This window comes from Tamandua tetradactyla, chromosome 14, assembly GCF_023851605.1.
Source record: "Tamandua tetradactyla isolate mTamTet1 chromosome 14, mTamTet1.pri, whole genome shotgun sequence".
Taxonomy (NCBI): domain Eukaryota; kingdom Metazoa; phylum Chordata; class Mammalia; order Pilosa; family Myrmecophagidae; genus Tamandua; species Tamandua tetradactyla.
The window spans coordinates 80,504,016-80,522,168 of NC_135340.1; the positions used below are offsets into that span (position 1 = coordinate 80,504,016).

Here is an 18,153-nt window from a genome sequence, read left to right on the forward strand (position 1 = left end):
CCAAATATAGATGAGCCCACCCACTCCCACCCCCCCAAAGTTAAGTAATCTTCAGCATTTGGGCAGCCTTGGGAAAGATCCCAGAGCTTCCTTGTTTCTAAACCTTATAACTTCCCAGGACAGTGTGGGCCCTGAGCCTCCTCTCCCAAGAGAACCATGCTAGCTAGGATAATCAATAAGGCCAGGTGCAACTTCCAGAGTCAATGAGTGGAGGACACTCACTGGTCAGGTTTCATTAGGACAGGGAGCGCTCTTATCCTCAAACCATCCTCAGAACATACCCTCCCCCACCATGTCTCAGATTATCTATTGCCGCATAACAAGCCACCCCAGCCTTGGTGGCAGAAAGTCACGCTTTCATTGTGTTCACAATTCCAACAGTCAGAAATTCAGACAGGGCACTCATGGAGGCTTATGTCTGTTCCATAATATCTGGCACTTCAACTGGGAAGTGGCTGGATAACTTGAATATTGAATGGGTAGGGGCTGGCATTATCTGGAACCCTCTTCATTCACTTGTCCAGTGCCTAGGCGGTGATGACTAGAGTCTGAGCTCGACTGACACTTGGCCTGAGCAACTACTGATAGCCTTTTCCCCTCTCTGAGCCTCATACTTCATAGCCGCATCCTCTTGCATGAGCCAAAGCAGTTTTTGGACATGGAAAATTAGTCAGGGAACACTGCAACTGGAAGGATCATTATCAGTCAACTCATTCAGCCTGGACAGTTTTCACACATGGAAACTGTGGTTCAGAGGAGGGAAGTGACTTGCCCATGGTCATACAGCTGATGAGAGGCAGGGCCAGAGTTAGAACCAGGTCTCCTGATTCCCAGCTCAGGGTTCTTCCCACTGTACCTACCAAAATGCAATTGCCTAGGGAGGTATCACCTGGAGCTGCAGTTTATACTTGAGGTTGAATGCGTTCATCATACCCTCACCTAACGACATGGCACTGAGCACTGACTATGAGACTGAAGGAGAGGTTGAGGACAGTGGCAACAAGGACACCAATTCCAAAATGAAGCTAGAAGAGTCCAGGTATAAAGAGTGAAGAATGACGCAAATCAGCTCCAGCCCCTGCTTGGTTTCCATTGTTGACCAAATAGAGTTCAAATGCTTCACCCAGGCATAAGTGCTCCAGCCTACATTTTCCACTTTGTCTCTTCCTGCTTGTGCATGTACAGCCAGCCTTTCCCCCCCCTTTGTCTTTTTTTAAACATTCTTATTGTTAAATATAACATTTCTATAGAAAAGTGATCAGTTCCAAAGTACAGTTTAACAGATAGTTATAGAGAAAATTTCAAAGTATAGTGTGGGTGGCAGTTCCACAATTTCAGGTATTTCATTTTGGTCATTCTAATACATTAGACACTAAAAAAAAAAAATCTATATAATGATTCAGTAGTCATCATTTATTAAATCCTAACTTCTCTGTTACAACTCCGCCCTCTCAGTTGATAATTCTCTCAATCTTCAGAGGTATTTGGGCAATAACCATTCTAACTTCTTCATGTTGAAAAGAGGTATCGACATTATGGGATAGGAGAATGCAACTGGTTGATGTTCTGGGAGAGAGTGGTACCTCTATGTTTCAGGGCTTATCTGCTGGAAGAACGATCTGGAGGTTTTGAGTTTCTGAAAAATACATTTAATAAGTAAAACTTCTATAGAAACTTAGAACCCTAGGCTTTCTTTAGCGTTTTCAGGAATACCATTGGTTGGACAGCCAACCCTTTTGCCAAGTTTGATTATTGGCGTGTCTGCCTCCACTGCTTTTGCTTAAGCAACTCCCACTACTTTCCTTTATCTCATCCTACAAAATCTTATCCATCCTTCCAGGGCCCTCTCAAATATCACATCTTCCATGGATACTTCCCTGATCTGCCCAACTAGATTGCTGTCCCCTCTGAACTCCAGCATACTTGGTCGCACCTCTCACCATTCTCTACCCTTTCTTTGAGCTATGATAATTGTCCACTTCTCTTTTCTTTAAGCCAAGGACAATGTCTTGTTCATCTTGTCCATCCTGGTACCCATGCAGTGCCTGATATATCCCAACCCCAATAAAAGCTTGAGTTTAATCAATAGTATGTAATTACTAGGGTGTAAATGCCATGAGGGAAGGGACCAAAACTATCTTGTTTTCTATTGCCCCCCAAGGGTGCTCAAGTGCTTAATAGATGCTCAATAATCATATATTGGATGGACAGATGGATCATTTTAATAGCTGCCATATATTACTTTTCAGCTAGCCTGTGCCATTCCAGTGGCTGGTGCTTTATTCAAGAAGGATGTTATTATCCCCTTTTACAGATGAGGTAAATGAGGTTTAGGGAAGTTGTAAGTGGTTGACTTGTGATATGAACATGTCCATCTCCAAATCCCAAGCTCTTTCTGCTCTTTCCACTGCCTGCCTGTTCTAGTTTGCTAGCTGCCAGAAAGCAATATACCAGAAACAGAACAGCTTTTAAAAAGGGGAATTTAATAAGTTGCTAATTTATAGTTCTAGGGCCGAGAAAACGTCCCAATTAAAGCAAGTCTATAGAAATATACAATCAAAGGCATCCAGGGAAAGATACCTTGGTTCAAGAAGGCCGATGAAGTTCAGCGTTTCTCTCTCAAGTGAGAAGGCACATGGTGAACACAGTCAGGGTTCCTCTCTCATCTGGAAGGGCACATGGTGAACACAGCGTCATCTGCTCGCTTCTTCACTTGGCTTCCTGTTTCATGAAGCTCCCCAGGAGGCACTTTCCTTCTTCATCTCCAAAGGTCGCTGGCTGGTGGACTCTGCTTCTTGTGACTATGTCATTCTGCTCTGCTCTCTCTGAATCTCTTTTTTTCTCCAAAATGTTTCCTCTTTTATAGGACTCCAGAAACTAATCAAGACTCACACACATGGGTGGAGACATGTCGTCACCTAATCCAGTTTAACAACCACTCTTCACTGGGTTACATCTCCAGGGAGATGATAATTACAGATTCAAACATACAGTATTGAATAGGGATTATTCTGCCTTTACAAAATGGGATTTAGATTAAAATTTGGCTTTTCTAGGGGACATACATCCTTTCAAACCAGCACACTGCCCCATTGGAACTTTCAAGATTTCTAAAATGGTGTTAATGCAGGGCTGTTGGCACCGGTTGCACCTCAGAATCTCCTGGGGGGTATTTAAAAATTCCCACGCCTAGGCTATAACCCACACCAATTACATCAGGATCTCTGGGTGTGAGGCCTGGGCATCAGTATTTTTCAAAACTTCCCAGGTGAATCCAATGTACAGCCCATGTTGAGAACCACTTTGTTCAGGCCACAGAGACCTGGAGAAATAGAGGTGTCTTCTGTCTACCCACCAAACTGCAAACAGATCTGAGCATCTGTTTTGTGCAAAAGACTGTGAGGTGGGTGAGTCAAGGAGCTTGGACCTTCCATAGCATGAGAAGAAAAGCCATGTAGAAAGATGTAACCATGGCAGGTATCAAAGGGCAATGGTAGTGGTGATGACCTAAAGTAGATTTTGGTACGTGGCAAGCTTACAGAGCCTAACAACTCCCTGACAAGGAGGCAGGGCAGGGATGAAGATGTTGTGTGTGTTGTCCATGGCACGTATCAGACAGCACTGGGGTTGGCATAGAGGATGCACAGTCTGAGGATTAAATTCATTGGCCTCTGAAGTCAGACTGCTTGGGTATGGATCCCAGCACTGCAAGTAATTTGCTGTGTGATCTAAGGCAAGTTCTTTGATCTCTCTGTGCCTCGTTATCCCCATCTGTGAAATGGAGCTAATACTAGCAATTATCTCATGGGTTATTGTGAATGTTCAATTAGTTATCCATTTGAGTGAAGGACTTAGACCAGTACCTGGCACATGGTAGTGTTCGATGAATATTAGCTATTTTTACTACTCCTTAAATGTCTGGTGTGAGTTCTCCTAAGGAAGGAAGTGGGTTTTATTCATCTTTACTCCCACCCCACTCCAGCCTGGCCCAGAGCAGGTTCTGAAGAAGTGTCAAATGAAGTCTAGAATGCAAGGAGTCCAGTGCTGGCTCCTTCCTTGGGCTTCAAGTTCAGGCCAGGAGAATGCATATGTGATTCCTCCCCAGCTAGCTCTCTCCCTGGGTGGGAGGCAGGTGGGAAGCCCTGGTGGCCTGGCTTCTCAGCCCTACTCAACCCTACCCCTCTACCCTGTGCCCTCTGCTCCCTCACACCCAGCCAGGCGAGGTCAGGGGTGTGGCTGGCTCCTGAAGCCAGAGGCAGCTGCTTTGGCCTCTAGCCTTGCTGGACTCAGCATAGAAATGGGGCGGGAACAGGAAGGAGAGAAGAGAGAGAATGAGGTTTCAGGAATGGGATGGGGATTTCCTGGGCATGTTTGCACACTCATTCAAACACTCATTCACTCTGCAAACATTCAATGGCACCTCCTGGAACTAAGTGCTGGGGTAGAGTGAGATAGGAGCATGATGTGAAGAGGGATCGGGTGTGCTTTGGCCGGCATTATGAGGAGACTTGAGGGGAAGGTGAGGCTCGACTCAAGCTTGCAAGAAGAGCAGTGAGGACCAGAAGAGCCTGGAGCAGGGTGGGTGAGGGAGAGCACAGGAGGCAGGAGCAGCTGTGTGTACAAGACTGGGGTTGTCACCTGCCATTTACTGCCCTAACTCCTGCCTGAGCCAGCACAGGAGTCATGTGCCATCGCCTTTTGTTTGGGGCAGAGGGTGGTTACACAGGCCTTAGGAGCTTGGCTGGAGCCCCTGTATCAGTTTGCTAAAGCTTCTGGAATGCAATATACCAGAAATGGAATAGCTTTTCTAAAAGGAATGTAATAAGTTACAAGTTGACAGCCCTAAGACTGAGAAAATGTCCAAATTAAAGACAAGAGGTTACCTTTACTCAAGAAAGGCTGATGCCATCTGGAACACCCGTCAGCTGGGAAGCCACATGGCTGGCTTCTGCTGGTCCCTGCTCCTGGGCTCTATTGCTTTCAGCCTCTGTTCCTGTGTGGGTTCCTCACTTTGCTTCTCTGGGGCTGGATTTCATCTCTTGGTTTCCCTTAGCTCTCTCAAGAGAGAGATATGCTTGCTTAGCATATCATGGGAAAGCACATGCTGGACCCTGCATCACCAAATGTTGGGGTCTCAGGTGGTTCTGTCAGCTTGGAAGCAACTGTTCTCTGGGCGTCTGCATCTGTGTCAGCACGGAGCGCTCTACAGAATGTTTCCTCTTTAAAAGGATTCCAGTAAACTAATCAAGACCCACCTGGAATTGCTGAAGCCACTCTCCATCCAACCACAGGTCACACCCACAATTGAGTATGCTGCATCTCCATGAAGAGGAGCTGCTCAAAAGGGTTTCAACCCTACAGTATTGAACCAGAATTAAAAGATAGGGCCGGGGCAGGCCGTGGTGGCTCAGCAGGCAAGAATGCTTGCCTGTTATGCCAGAGGACCTGGGTTCGGTTCCCGGTGCCTGCCCATGTTAAAAAAAAAAAAAAAAAAAAGATAGGGCTGCTCCCTCAATTGGTTCAGGATTAAAACATGGCTTTTCTGGGGTACACAGTAGTTTCAAACAGGCACAGGCCCTAAGCTCTTTCCCCCCACCCACTTCCCTAGGCTTGCAATCAGACCGGTCTATTTGTACTCCTGCTCAGCTACTTCCTGGGCAAGTCACTTTTCTTCTCTGAGCCTCTGCTGCCTCATCTGTAAATTGGGTATAATTACACCTTTCTTTCTGGGCTGCTGTGAGGACCAAACAAGATGTTTGAGAAACCCCTGGCACAAACATCACTTCCCTCCCAAACCTAATGCTGTCCTCTCTCAGGACAGTCTGTGCCACACCTCTTTGGCTGTACTGTGCCTGCCTCTGTCTCTGGAATACTTTCTTCCTTCCCCTTTCATCTATCTAAGGCTCAGCTCAATTCCAGCTCTTCAATTCTTTAACATTTTCTGGTGCACATCTTCAGCCAATGCTGGACTGGGTTCTGAGGGAAATGAGGCACTAGCCTTGCCCTTCAGGAGCTCCGAGCTGATGAGAGGTGACATTCTGGTAATAAATGTCCTGAATCCTGAGTTCTGGGCCAGGTCAGGGGTTGAGGAGAGCCCTGAGAGATCCCAGAGATGGGAGGGATGGTCCCTGAGTATTGGGCTGGAGAGAACTCTCTCTAGACCCCCTCAGCCAGCTCCTCAGAGCTCACAATCAGATCTGCTGAACTGAAGATATGATTTGACCTTCCCATGTTGGCTAATGTGTCCTTTGGGTGACTCCGTCACTCTTCGGCACACTGTGCCATAATGTGGCTGTACACACCAGAGACCCTGGTGGATCCATGAGGGAAGGGTGGGTTGGACAGCAGTTCCTTCCCACCCGCCCCTGCAGACAAACTGCAGGGCCAGCATTGACCCCTCTGAGGGTGCCTTCTTCCATATCCCTGGCTGATCCCTGGCCTCTGCGTAGGCTGGCCTTCCCACTCAGTGTCCCCTGGTCTGTATGCTGACTCCATCTCAGCTGAGTCCCAGGTCCTGACTTGGTTATGAACAGTTGCATCTGGGAGGACAAAGGTGCAGGAGGTCAAGCCCGGCTGTCCTTGGTGGCATCTGCAGCAAAGGGGAATAGGTCCTCCTCCTTCCTCTCCAGACCTGCTCTCTGGGATGAGACCCTAGGCTCCCATGGCCTTTTCCTTTCGTGAGATTTTTCTAGTCTCTGAGCTTGGCTTCTATCAGTTCATTTGTGTAGAATATTTTCCTCCTTCTATCCAGACTAGATCAACATCAGTAGAGAATCTGTCATAAGCTGGGCACTATGCCAAGTGTTTTCTGAGTCTCTCATTTAATGTCCAAGTTGAATACCTTTCCAGGCAGATATTATTATTATCATCCTTATTTTATGCTCATTTTGGCTTTCCAATTTCTAATGCTCCTTCCTACTTGGGAGGAATCAACTATGGTGGCTGTACTCGGTATAAGTGGATATGCTGGATTTATTGGAAGGCTAGAGGGACTAAAAATCCATTGGTGGATTCAGTTGAGCTGGCAAGAGCCTGACTGATACTGGGAGGGACAGAAATCTGCTCAGATGAAGGGTCAGCAAAGAAACCGGACGGCTTCTTTTATACCCAGAGTTTTCCCACTGTGTCACAAAGGTTCCAGTAGAGGACAGAGGCAGAGGGATTCCCAAAATCACGATGAAGGGATGGGAACATGGCAAGCCAAGAGAGCAACCAGCCGAGATTGGAGCAAGGGACCCGAGGGCTCCAGGAATGACGTATCCCAAGGAAAAAAGTGAAACTGATACATCAGGCCATCTGTTTCAACCTTTTAAGTGGTGCTTTACTCATTAAAAGTTTGGGGGATGCTAGGCTGGGAAATACAAAAAAGGGCTGACATGATGAAATGTTGGATTGTTTTTTTCCCCTAAGTAATTCCAAATAAGTTAGGGGCTTAAACGCTTGAATTTTATCAATTTATTTCATTAAATAAAAATGGATAATATTGGGGAAAAAAAGAGTTTGGGGGTGGATTTATTAGTAGTATATAGAAAATTTAAATAAATAAATAATGGAAGTGATTAGTAATTCCAGAGAAAACAAAAAGGTATATAAGGGAGGAAATGCCATCACAATACACAATAGCTCAGCTGTGAGCTGTGGATAATATTTACATAGTCATCATAATGTAAACAATGTGTTTTTATTCAGCCTCCATAGAGAGCAAGTTGGAGGCATGGGGAGAAGTATGAGCATCAAAACCTCATCTCTCACATTCGGATATTAATAGAAACAAAACTGAAAAGTCATAAAATAGCATTATAATAATGCTTTTTGGAAATATGGCACTGAATAACAAGAAAAACCTTTTCAAGGGCTGAAACTGATGACTTCTAGGGATTGGGGCTCAGTATGGGGCAGGATGGGGAGAGGATTGTGTTTTTTTAATTATAGGACTGAAAACTATTTTGCCTTTTAATCTATGTACATGCTACTTTGGTAAAAGTTAAAAGAAAATAGGTGGGATGAAATTGATAGGAAAAAAGGTGGAGAAAATGACAGCCCAAGACATCAGAATGAATAGTTTTCATAGTTGCTAATAATAATTAGGCATTTATCATACACTTACTAATGTATTATTATGATTATCTTCATTTTACATATGAGGCTTAGTAATACTCACAGAGTTAGCAGAGACAGGATTTAAACCGAGGCAGTCTGACTCTAGAGCCCCAATCGTGCCATACTCTGGGAAAATTCCAAAGTCTGCATTAATTATTAAGAAGAGCAAATGTAGTCTGAGGACGGGGAGCCGGCCATCAGGAGAATACAAGAAATGCCACATTAGGCACAACAGAGCCAGCAGATTCCTCCTCCTTTTCTTCCATCTGACAGGAGCCAAAGGATGTGGTTTTGGACTTGGGATAAACCTGAGAGAAGAGATTAGAGAACAACCTCACAGCGAAGGTGGTGGGGGCTTATGGAGAAGTAGAGCAGAGGAAGGTCCGGCCATGCATGAGGAACACAGGAGAATAAAAGGGAAGACAGCTGTACCTACAAATTAGATATATCATGGTGCACCATGCTTAGATTTGTAAAGCTCCACTTTTATGGCATTTCCACCCCCTCAAATTTGTTTGCTCCTCACTCAGTCCCCAGCAGGAAGGCTAGTCTAACAACACTAAGCCCCCTTACATAGTTTGTAATCTGGAAAATATAGTTAAAGTCTCCCAGAATAGAACAAAGATAAGCAATACGGAGAAAAGTTAAGAGGCATGGAGAATAGATCTAGGAGGTTCAGACTAAAATGAGTATTAGGGCAGAAAAGAAAAAATTAAAAGGAAGAAATAATCAGAGATATGCTAGAAGAAAATTACCTGGAGCTGAAAAATTATAAAAATCCTCAGATTAAAGGAAACTATCAAGTACCAACCAGGATTAATGAATACACACACACACACACAAGGTACATCATGAGAAAAATTCAGAATCCTAGGGATAAAGGAAAAAATCCTGAAAGAATTCCGAGAGAAAAGGCATTCTCAAGAAGAATGCAAATCAGACCAACTACAGACTTCTCATCAGTTAAGCCAAACTGTCCACTAAGTATGACAGCAAAATGAAGCCATTTTTGGACAGGCAAGAAACTCAGAACTTTTATCACAGGCATATGGTATGAAACAATTTCTCTAGATGGTATAAAAAATGGTTAATATAGAGAAAAAAAAAGTAATAATAATAGTAAAAAAAAAAACAAAAAAAAAACCTATAGCTCAGTTGCTAAGAAACGATGATCATGCATCTATGTGATGATGTTAAGAATTACTGATTGCATATGTAGAATGGTATGATTTCTAAATGTTGGGTTAATTTCTTTTTTTCCGTTAATTAATAAAAAAAAAAGAAAAAAAAATGGTTAAAGAATCCAAGAAAGAAGACGATGTAGGATACAAGAAATAGCGTGGGCCATGTGTGATCCAGAAGAAGAGAATAGAAAGAAAATAAAAAGATTATTTAGCATTGACACTTGGTGGATTCTCAGTCAACCTGCCAAGTTTTCACGATGTGGATTACATTTCCTTCTTTGTGCACCCAAAACCATTCTTTTGGAATGTCTAGAATCACTGACTCCTTAGAATTACAACCTTAGATTCAGATTCAGGAAAGCACATTTTTAACAGGCCCCTTAGGTAATTCATATCTATACGGAATTTTGAGAACTGATGCAAACTTGTTTCTACATGGAATAATATATACATTATCATAAAAATAAATGTCATTTTAATAGTTTTTAATTTTTAGAACTGTGTTGGTTTGAAATGATGTATGTACCCTAGAAAAGCCTCATTTTGATCTTAATCCCATTTTGTGAAGGCAGCCGCTTCTTCTAGTCCCTATTCAGCATTGTATGTTTGAAACTGTAATTGGGTCATCTCCCTAGAGGTGTGATTTAATCAGGAGTGGTTGTTAAACTGGATTGGGTGGAGGCGTGTCTCCACCCATTTGGGTGGGTTTTGATTAGTTTCTGGAGTCCTATGAAAGAGGAAAGATTTTGGAGAAAGAGATTTAGAGAGAGCAGAGCAGAACGACATAGCCACAAGAAGCAGAGTCCACCAGCCAGAGACCTTTGGAGATGAAAAAGGAACATGCCTCCCAGGGAGCTTCATGAAACAGGAAGCCAGGAGAAGAAGGTAGCAGATGACACTGTGTTCACCATGTGTCCTTCCAGATGAAAGAGGAACCCTGACCGTGTTCGCCATGTGCCTTTCCAGATGAGAGAGAAACTCTGTGTTTGCCATGTGCCCTTCCACTTGAGAAAGAAACCCTGAACTTCATCAGCCTCCTTGAACCAAGGTATCTTTCCCTGGAGTGAACATTTCTATAGACTTGTTTTAACTGGGGCATTTTCTTGGCCTTAGAACTATAAACTAGCACTTATTACATTCCCCTTTTAAAAAGCTATTCTGTTCCTGGTATATTGCATTCTGGCAGCTAGCAAACCAGAACAAGAACCAACCTATAAGTGAAGGAGGGACTAGTTTAACTATAATGCAGATCAAAATGTCATGTTTTAAATTTTGACAATGCTAAAAAACATGTAGCTAACCAATATGAGAAGTGGATAGGGGAGAAAAGTGAAAAGAAAGGAATGTGTTCTAGTTTATATTATTTTTAATTGTAATAGTAGGCTCCTAAGATAAATGATCAATTCCAGGGCTGGGGAGAGCACAAAGTGAAACAAGAAAATTGCATGCCATAAAGTAAGGAAAGGTTCAAAAATGGATAAGGAGGGTGGGCCATGGTGGCTCAGCAGGCAGAGTTCTCGTCTGCCATGCTGGACCCCGGGTTTGATTCCTGGTGTCTGCCCATGCAAAAAAGAAAAAAAAAATGGATAGGGCATGTCAGAAGAAGAGAACCAGCTTGAAGGGCCCCCATGGGCCAGATCTGGAACAATTTGAGCCTTAAAATAAATAATGGCAGGATGGATTATAATATACTGAATGAGGAAAAAAAATCCACATGTTCTAATCTGATACTAAACAATCTAAATTTAAAAAGGAGAGGAGAAAATAAAGTGATTTTTTCTAGAAAAATATGAACTATTAAGCAAAGTATAAATGATAGACATGGAAAAATGACATAACTATCACATATTAATGTGTTTCAGGCAAGAACCATCACTGGTTATTAAAACCATTGAATGAAAAATTGCTGGAGAATAGGATACTCACATGATCTATATGAATCACCCCACAGATTATTCATTAATGACAAAGAGAAAAAGATACCTTTACAGTGGAGAAATCTGGCAAATAGTACCTTAATAAAATGGCCAAATTTAGCCTCAACTTTAACGGGACAAAGTGGCATCATGTGCCTTCTTGGTGTAACATATAACATCATCTGGGTAGTACTTCTGCCAAAAATGTAGACCCTGAGTCTAATCATGAGGAAACTATCAGAGAGGTCCAGATTGGGGGATATTCTGCAAAACCACTGGCCTGTACTCTTCAGAAATATCATCATGAGAGAAAAAATGACTATTTTATATTAAAAGAGACAGATAAAATATAACAACTAAGTGCAATATGCTGAGTAACTGGATTCTGGATTGAAAAAAAAATTACCTGTTAAAAGGAACAATACTGGACAGTGGTGTTAATTCAAATATGGACTTTCATCTGGAATAATTGAATCACTGGGTTTCCTGAATGTGAGATTATTGTGGTTATGTAAGAAAATGGATTTGTGAGGCATGCCTTCTGAGAATTTGGGGGAGAGATGGCATTATGTCTACATTCTACAATTGTTTCTCAAATGGTTCAGCAAACAGAAGAATATGTGTATATGGAGAGTGTGAGAAAGCTAAATGTTGCAAAGGTTAACAGTTGATAAATTTAGAAGCATTCTTCTTATAACTTCTCTGAAAATGTGAAACTTTTCAAAATCAGAAGTTCAGAAAAATAAAACAAAACTATTGTAGTAATTAACAGAAAAACTAAAATTTAAATTGTTAAAAGTGGTTGTCTTCAGGGAGTAACAGTGGGGAGAGATAAAAGGGACACTTTGTTTTCATTTTATACTTTTTTTTTGTTGCTGTGTTTTTATATTGCCTCTCTGATTTAAAAGAAAATTAACTTAATTAATAAAACAAAATGTCTACAGAAGAGGCTGCTCTGAGGAGAGTAAGCTTGTATGTATAGGCCTCTTCATTCCAGAAAAGAATGAATAAATATGATGTTTAGTGCCCGTTAATGGCGCTAATGAGTTTTAAAACCCATTAATGAGTGCTGAAATTCTTAGGACTCAGTCAAGCTTCCTCAGCCTCATTTCTGCTTAGCAACAGCACTTATTAAAGGACATTGCATTCTTTTGCCAAATCTTGCTAAGAAAAAAAATTGCTAGGAACATTGAACATCACTGATGTGAAGACAAATTAAGCTATAAATATCCTTCAGAAATTGATGACAATGACAAAATGAGAGCCATATCTTAATTCTTATGTCCTATTTTTTCACCAAGAAGTTCTCTGTCAATGACCCTCGCCCCTGTTTTCAGTCTAAAAAACAATTAAGGGACTTGAGAAAGTGTTCACATTTTATTCTATCTTAATTCATTTTAATCAGTGGAGGAGATATGACTTGCCCAAATCACACTACTGATTATTGTCAAATGCTCAACGAAAACCAAGTCTAACTTGGTTATTCTAACTCCATAGTCTCGGTCCTAATTCTTCCATTCCTTGTCTCAGTTTTCTTACTTAAAACAAACAAAGGGTATAGTGGTATTAGATTAAAGCCAAATTAGCCCCCTAATTCCCTGATGGTTGACATGCATTTCAGTTGGAGAAACAGCAGTTCATTAAGGCCCAGCAACGTGATAAATTTCACTCTGCAAGATGACCTTTAGCTTACACACAAACTCATTTTATAATCTGACTCATCTGAGCAGACCTCACCTTAATGTAGCCAAGGAACACTGATACAACAGCCTTAGGAATCCAGCAGCAAGGAGACTCAGCTCCTATGACCCAGTTTAGCTTTCAATAGAATAACAACAAGAAAAGTTGAAGAACTATAATATTCCTTAAGCACAAACAAATACTTAGTAAGCCAATACGCTTTTGTATTTCAATTTTTTTTTTTTTTTTTTTTTTTTTAATACATGGGCAGGCACCGGGAATCAAACCCGGGTCCTCTGGCATTCCAGGCAAGCATTCTTGCCTGCTGAGCCACCATGGCCCACCCAAGCCAATACGCTTTGGTAAAGGATCATAATCATTTTTAATTCTGCACAAATCAACGGTTTAGCAACTGTGACCAAGTTCAATCACTCCTGTAGTTGTTAATGATGCTACTGAATCCTTGAAAGCCTCAGAAAACTGAAACCTACTGTGGCTTCTAGTAGGTAGACATTTAAAACCGGTAAGAAACCTCAAGATCATTCATCTTCTAACACCTTTAGTTCATAGAAGGAAGAACAAGGACCAAAGAGGGGAAGCGACTTACCCAAGGTCACAATCACCTGGGGCAGAGCCAGGATTGGGTCCCAGGCCTCCTGACCCCTAGCCCAGGGGACATTCTTATATGAAGTGACAACAGCTGAAGCCCTGGCAAAGCCAAATCGACTTATGATGGTCAAGCAAATTTAAACAGCAATTTTGAAGAGCCTACTATGAGCACTGACTGTATCATGAGCTCTGGGAGATACAGGAAGCATCTATGGAGATAGGGAATAGAAAATGCATTCAAGATAGTAAAAAAAAGTCAATATGAGGACCCAGCAGTTTGGAGAATCGAAAGAGATTTCCCCAAAGGGGGAAATACATTTTATTTAATTTATCTCCCACATTAAAAATGTATTTTAAAAAATGGTTTAATAAAGGACACAATTTTTTGTGTGTTTTATTAGGCGTTTTCTAGTTATTAAAAGGAAACATTCATTGCAAAAAAACTTTTAAGACAGAGGTAATTTCTTACAATTTTGATATATTTCCCTCTGGTCACTTTTTTATATGTAAAGGCACATTTTTGTTTAATTAGGATCACTTGGTATATGTTACTTTCTATTTTGCTTTTCTCTTAAGTATATCATGAGACTTTGAAAACACTAAAATTAAGTTTTACCTATTGTTAGACACCAAATTATACATTTTTCATTATAAAAAATAATTCTGTGATGACATGTTTTGTAAAGTATGATTTGAAAACAGTGGTTGTGGATAACAGACCATTCAACAAATGAAGTTCAGACAATAATTAGTCATCTGGATAGAAACCAGATTGGATTGATTCCTCAGAGTGTACACCATTATAAATTCCAACAGGCTCAAAGATTGAAATGTTAAAAAAAAATACAATCATAGAATTATTCGAAGAAAACATGGAAAATTTTAAATAACTTTAGAGAGGGAAAGACCATTCTAATTATGACACAAAATAAAAGATTGATCAAATTTAACCACATAAAATTTTTAATAAACTCTTCAAAGCAATAGAAAAGGAAAAGGAAAAAGCAAATGACAAACTGGAAAAAAAAAAAAACAACTTGCAGCACATATCACAGATAAAAGGCTTTTCTCCCTAATATATAAAGAGCTCCTATGAATCATTAAGAAAAAGACAACCCGGGTTCAATTCCTGGACCATGCACCACCACCCCCAAAAAAAAGAAGAAAAGAAAAGAAAAAGACAAGCAAACTAATAGAAAAATTGACAAATGATACGGACAGTTCACACAACCCAAGAAATACAAATGCCTCTTACTCAAGAAAAAATACTCAACCTCAGTCACACTGAGAGCAATACTGACTGAAACTTTTCTGCCTGGTGATAAGTTTTCACCTATAGTTTGATAAAAATCCTGAATGTTTGAGGATACACTGTTTGGCAAGGCTCAGGGAAACAGCACTCTCATACACTGATGATGGGAGTGTAAATTTGCACGACTCTTGGGAGTGATTTTTCATTATCTATCTGCATTATAAATGCACAAAACCTTTACCCATTTCCAGGAATTTACTCTAGAGATCCATTTGTACATGTATGATATGACATGCATACAAGGTTGTTCGTGATCGCTTTGTTTGTAATATCAAAACATTGGAAATAACCTAAATGTCCATCCATGAGAGGCTTCATAAATATATCGGATGCATACAATGGAGCTTTATATGGAATTGTAAAAAATAATGGGGAAGCTTTTTATGGACTGATATGGAAATATCTCAAAGATACGTCATCAAGTAAAAAAATAATGCTGCATTGGGGTGCACGGGTGGTTCAGTGGTAGAATGCCCGCCTTCCATGTGGGAGACCTGGGTTCGATTCCCAGACCATGCACCAAAAATAAAACAAACAAAAAACCAACAATGACAAAAAACGCTGCAGCACAGTGTGGATAATTTGTTAAAATTTGTATAAAAAAAGGGAGTCCCACTTGCACCACCCTCCAATGCTCCACCACCCCTGTAGGGAGCCAGCCTGGGGCGCTTGCCTTGCCCCTTGGCGGGCCTGGTTTCTGCACTCACCGGCCAACTGACAAGAGTCGCTGGCCATGGTCACCACCAGGGTATTTCTATGCCTTGAAGATAAACAGAAATCTTCTGCTTTGGAATGATGGAGTTTTGTCACCTTCTGTGAACTAAAGCATTTCAATGTGTCTTTTGAATTGTTTCTGCACTTCACGAGCACAGAGGTGAGTCACTCAGTCCTGAGATGCAGTCTGACACCGGTATCCATCACTACATGGTTGATGAACCAAACTTTTCCTGGTTCCCTCCTCTTTCTACGACAGCCAGCGATGTTATATGTTCCACCAATATTTCTATGAACTTCAAGTTGAAATAGGAAGAGGACTTGACAACTCGATTTCTATCCACCTTGCACAGCATATTCCTGCAGGAACACTGGAGACTAAATAAACCTGGAAAGCTAAAGGACATCTAAAAGCTTTACAGAAAGTATTGATTCTATCCTATTTTTTCTGGCACCCTAATATTATAACTCATTGGACAGTTTTCACTTTTGGCATCTGGCTTTGGGTTATTTCTCCACTTATGGCCTGTGGTTCAGTGACACCTCTTGAGGACTTACTTTCCTGGAGGAATGAATGAAACTTTAATAAGAAACATTCTTTTGGGAGCCATGAGAGGGTTGAACTATCTGCACCAAAATGGCCATTTTCACAGGAGTATTAAAGCCAGTCATATCCTCATTTCTGGTGATGGCCTAGTGACCCTCTCTGGCCTTCCCCATCTGCATAGACAGAAGCATAGGGCTGTTTTTGATTTCCCACAGTTCAGCACATCAGTGCAGCCACGGCTGAGTCCACAACTGCTGAGACAGGCTCTACATGGCTATAATAGGAAGTCAGATATTTAGTGTTGGGATTATAGCCTATGCACTAGCTAGTGAGCAAAGTACCTTTCCAGGACATGCATAGGACTCAGATGCTGTTTCAGAAACTGATATGTCCTCCTTATGACCCTTTGGATAATAGCAGTTTTCCTCAGTCAGATTCCAGAATGAAAAATTCCCAACCAGGTGGAAACCCTGGGATTGGAGAATGTATACTTGTGTCCAGTGGATTGTGCATAGTAAATAGTGACAGATTGCAGAAAGTATCCTCAAAAACCTTCTCTCCTGCCTTCTTTTGCACAGCACAACTGTCTGCAACCGGATTCTGAGAAAAGGCCATCAGCAAGCAGTTTATTGACCCATGCATTCTTCAAAGAGACGAAAGAACAGAACTAAGGTGCGATACTTTTGCTGCTGCCTCCTGCTTACAACAAACCATCAACAGCAATGCCTCCAGTGTTACCTTGGACTGAGCTGGAATGCGCTTTTCCTAATGGAAAAGACTCAAACTGGGAATTCTAGGGCTGCCAAATCATTTTCTGTCCTATATATTTGATACTTTCTCTTTGATGCTTTTTCTTTTGTATTGCTAGGTACAATAACAGAATTATATTTGAAAATACAGTTGGCACAGTGGAGAATCTATTATTTTAAATTATTTTGCTCAAAGTGGCATTCACTCACTTAGTGCAGAGTGCTGTCATAACACCAGGGAAACTTCAGAGTTATTAATTTAGCATGTAGTTATACTTCGTGTCTTCAATTCTTGAATTTTTTTTCCCAAGCTGTGACTAATTCCTTTCTTGATTTCTCAATATAATTTTTGAGCCAGTTATTTTCTTCAATATTTGCTGCCCTTAGAGGAATGAACCATCAGAGGATAATGCTTCTAAGTACATTTTTTTTTCCAGATTCTGTGGCCTTTTTGATCATCTATTTGTTAGAACAACAGGTCAGGTTTATCCTGGCATCAAACCCTTTTTGGTAGCAGGGAGAATGTTTATACTTTTCCATTTTCTACTTTGGTAATTATGGTAATATCAAACTGAGTTTCAGTAACATGAAATGATTCCTTTGAAATTAAAAAAAAGTGCACAAAAGGACATACGTAGTTTTGGTTTTTATACGCATGAAAATTCTCTGGAGCAATAAGTAACTTTTTTTATTTTTTATTTTTTTTATTAACGGAAAGAAAGAAAAAAAGAAAAAAAATAAAAATAAAAAAAGAAATTAACACAACATTTAGAAATCATACCGTTCTACATATGCACTCAGTAATTCTTAACATCATCACATAGATGCATGATCATCGTTTCTTAGTACATTTGCATCGGTTTAGAGGAACTAGCAACACAACAGAAAAAGATATAAAATGTTAATATAGAGAAAAGAAATAAAAGTAGTAATGATAGTAAAAAACAACAAAAAAAAAACCCTATAGCTCAGATGCAGCTTCATTCAGTGTTTTAACATGATTACTTTACAATTAGGTATTATTGTGCTGTCCATTTTTGAGTTTTTGTATCTAGTCCTGTTGCACAGTCTGTATCCCTTCCCGCTCCAATTACCCATTATCTTACCCTGTTTCTAACTCCTGCTGGACTCTGTTACCAATGACATATTTCAAGTTTATTCTCGAATGTCCGTTCACATCAGTGGGACCATACAGTATTTGTCCTTTAGTTTTTGGCTGGACTCACTCAGCATAACAATAAGTAACTTTTGAAACTTATTGGGGAAGGGTGACAACTGGATGGATATGGCACAGGGTTGGGAAGGAGTCTTTTCACATCACTTTCTATGCTTTTTGATGTTT

General features: G+C 40.8%; 1 non-coding gene and 1 pseudogene across 1 annotated transcript; both read left to right on the forward strand.

Annotated features, from left to right (window-relative positions):
- Positions 1–15,249: 15,249 nt before the first annotated feature.
- TRNAG-UCC (transfer RNA glycine (anticodon UCC)) lies at positions 15,250–15,320 on the forward strand. Its single transcript has one exon. It is a non-coding gene; the product is annotated as a tRNA-Gly (tRNA).
- Positions 15,321–15,634: 314 nt separating this feature from the next.
- Positions 15,635–17,108, forward strand: LOC143655201 (STE20-related kinase adapter protein beta pseudogene; annotated as a pseudogene).
- Positions 17,109–18,153: the final 1,045 nt, after the last annotated feature.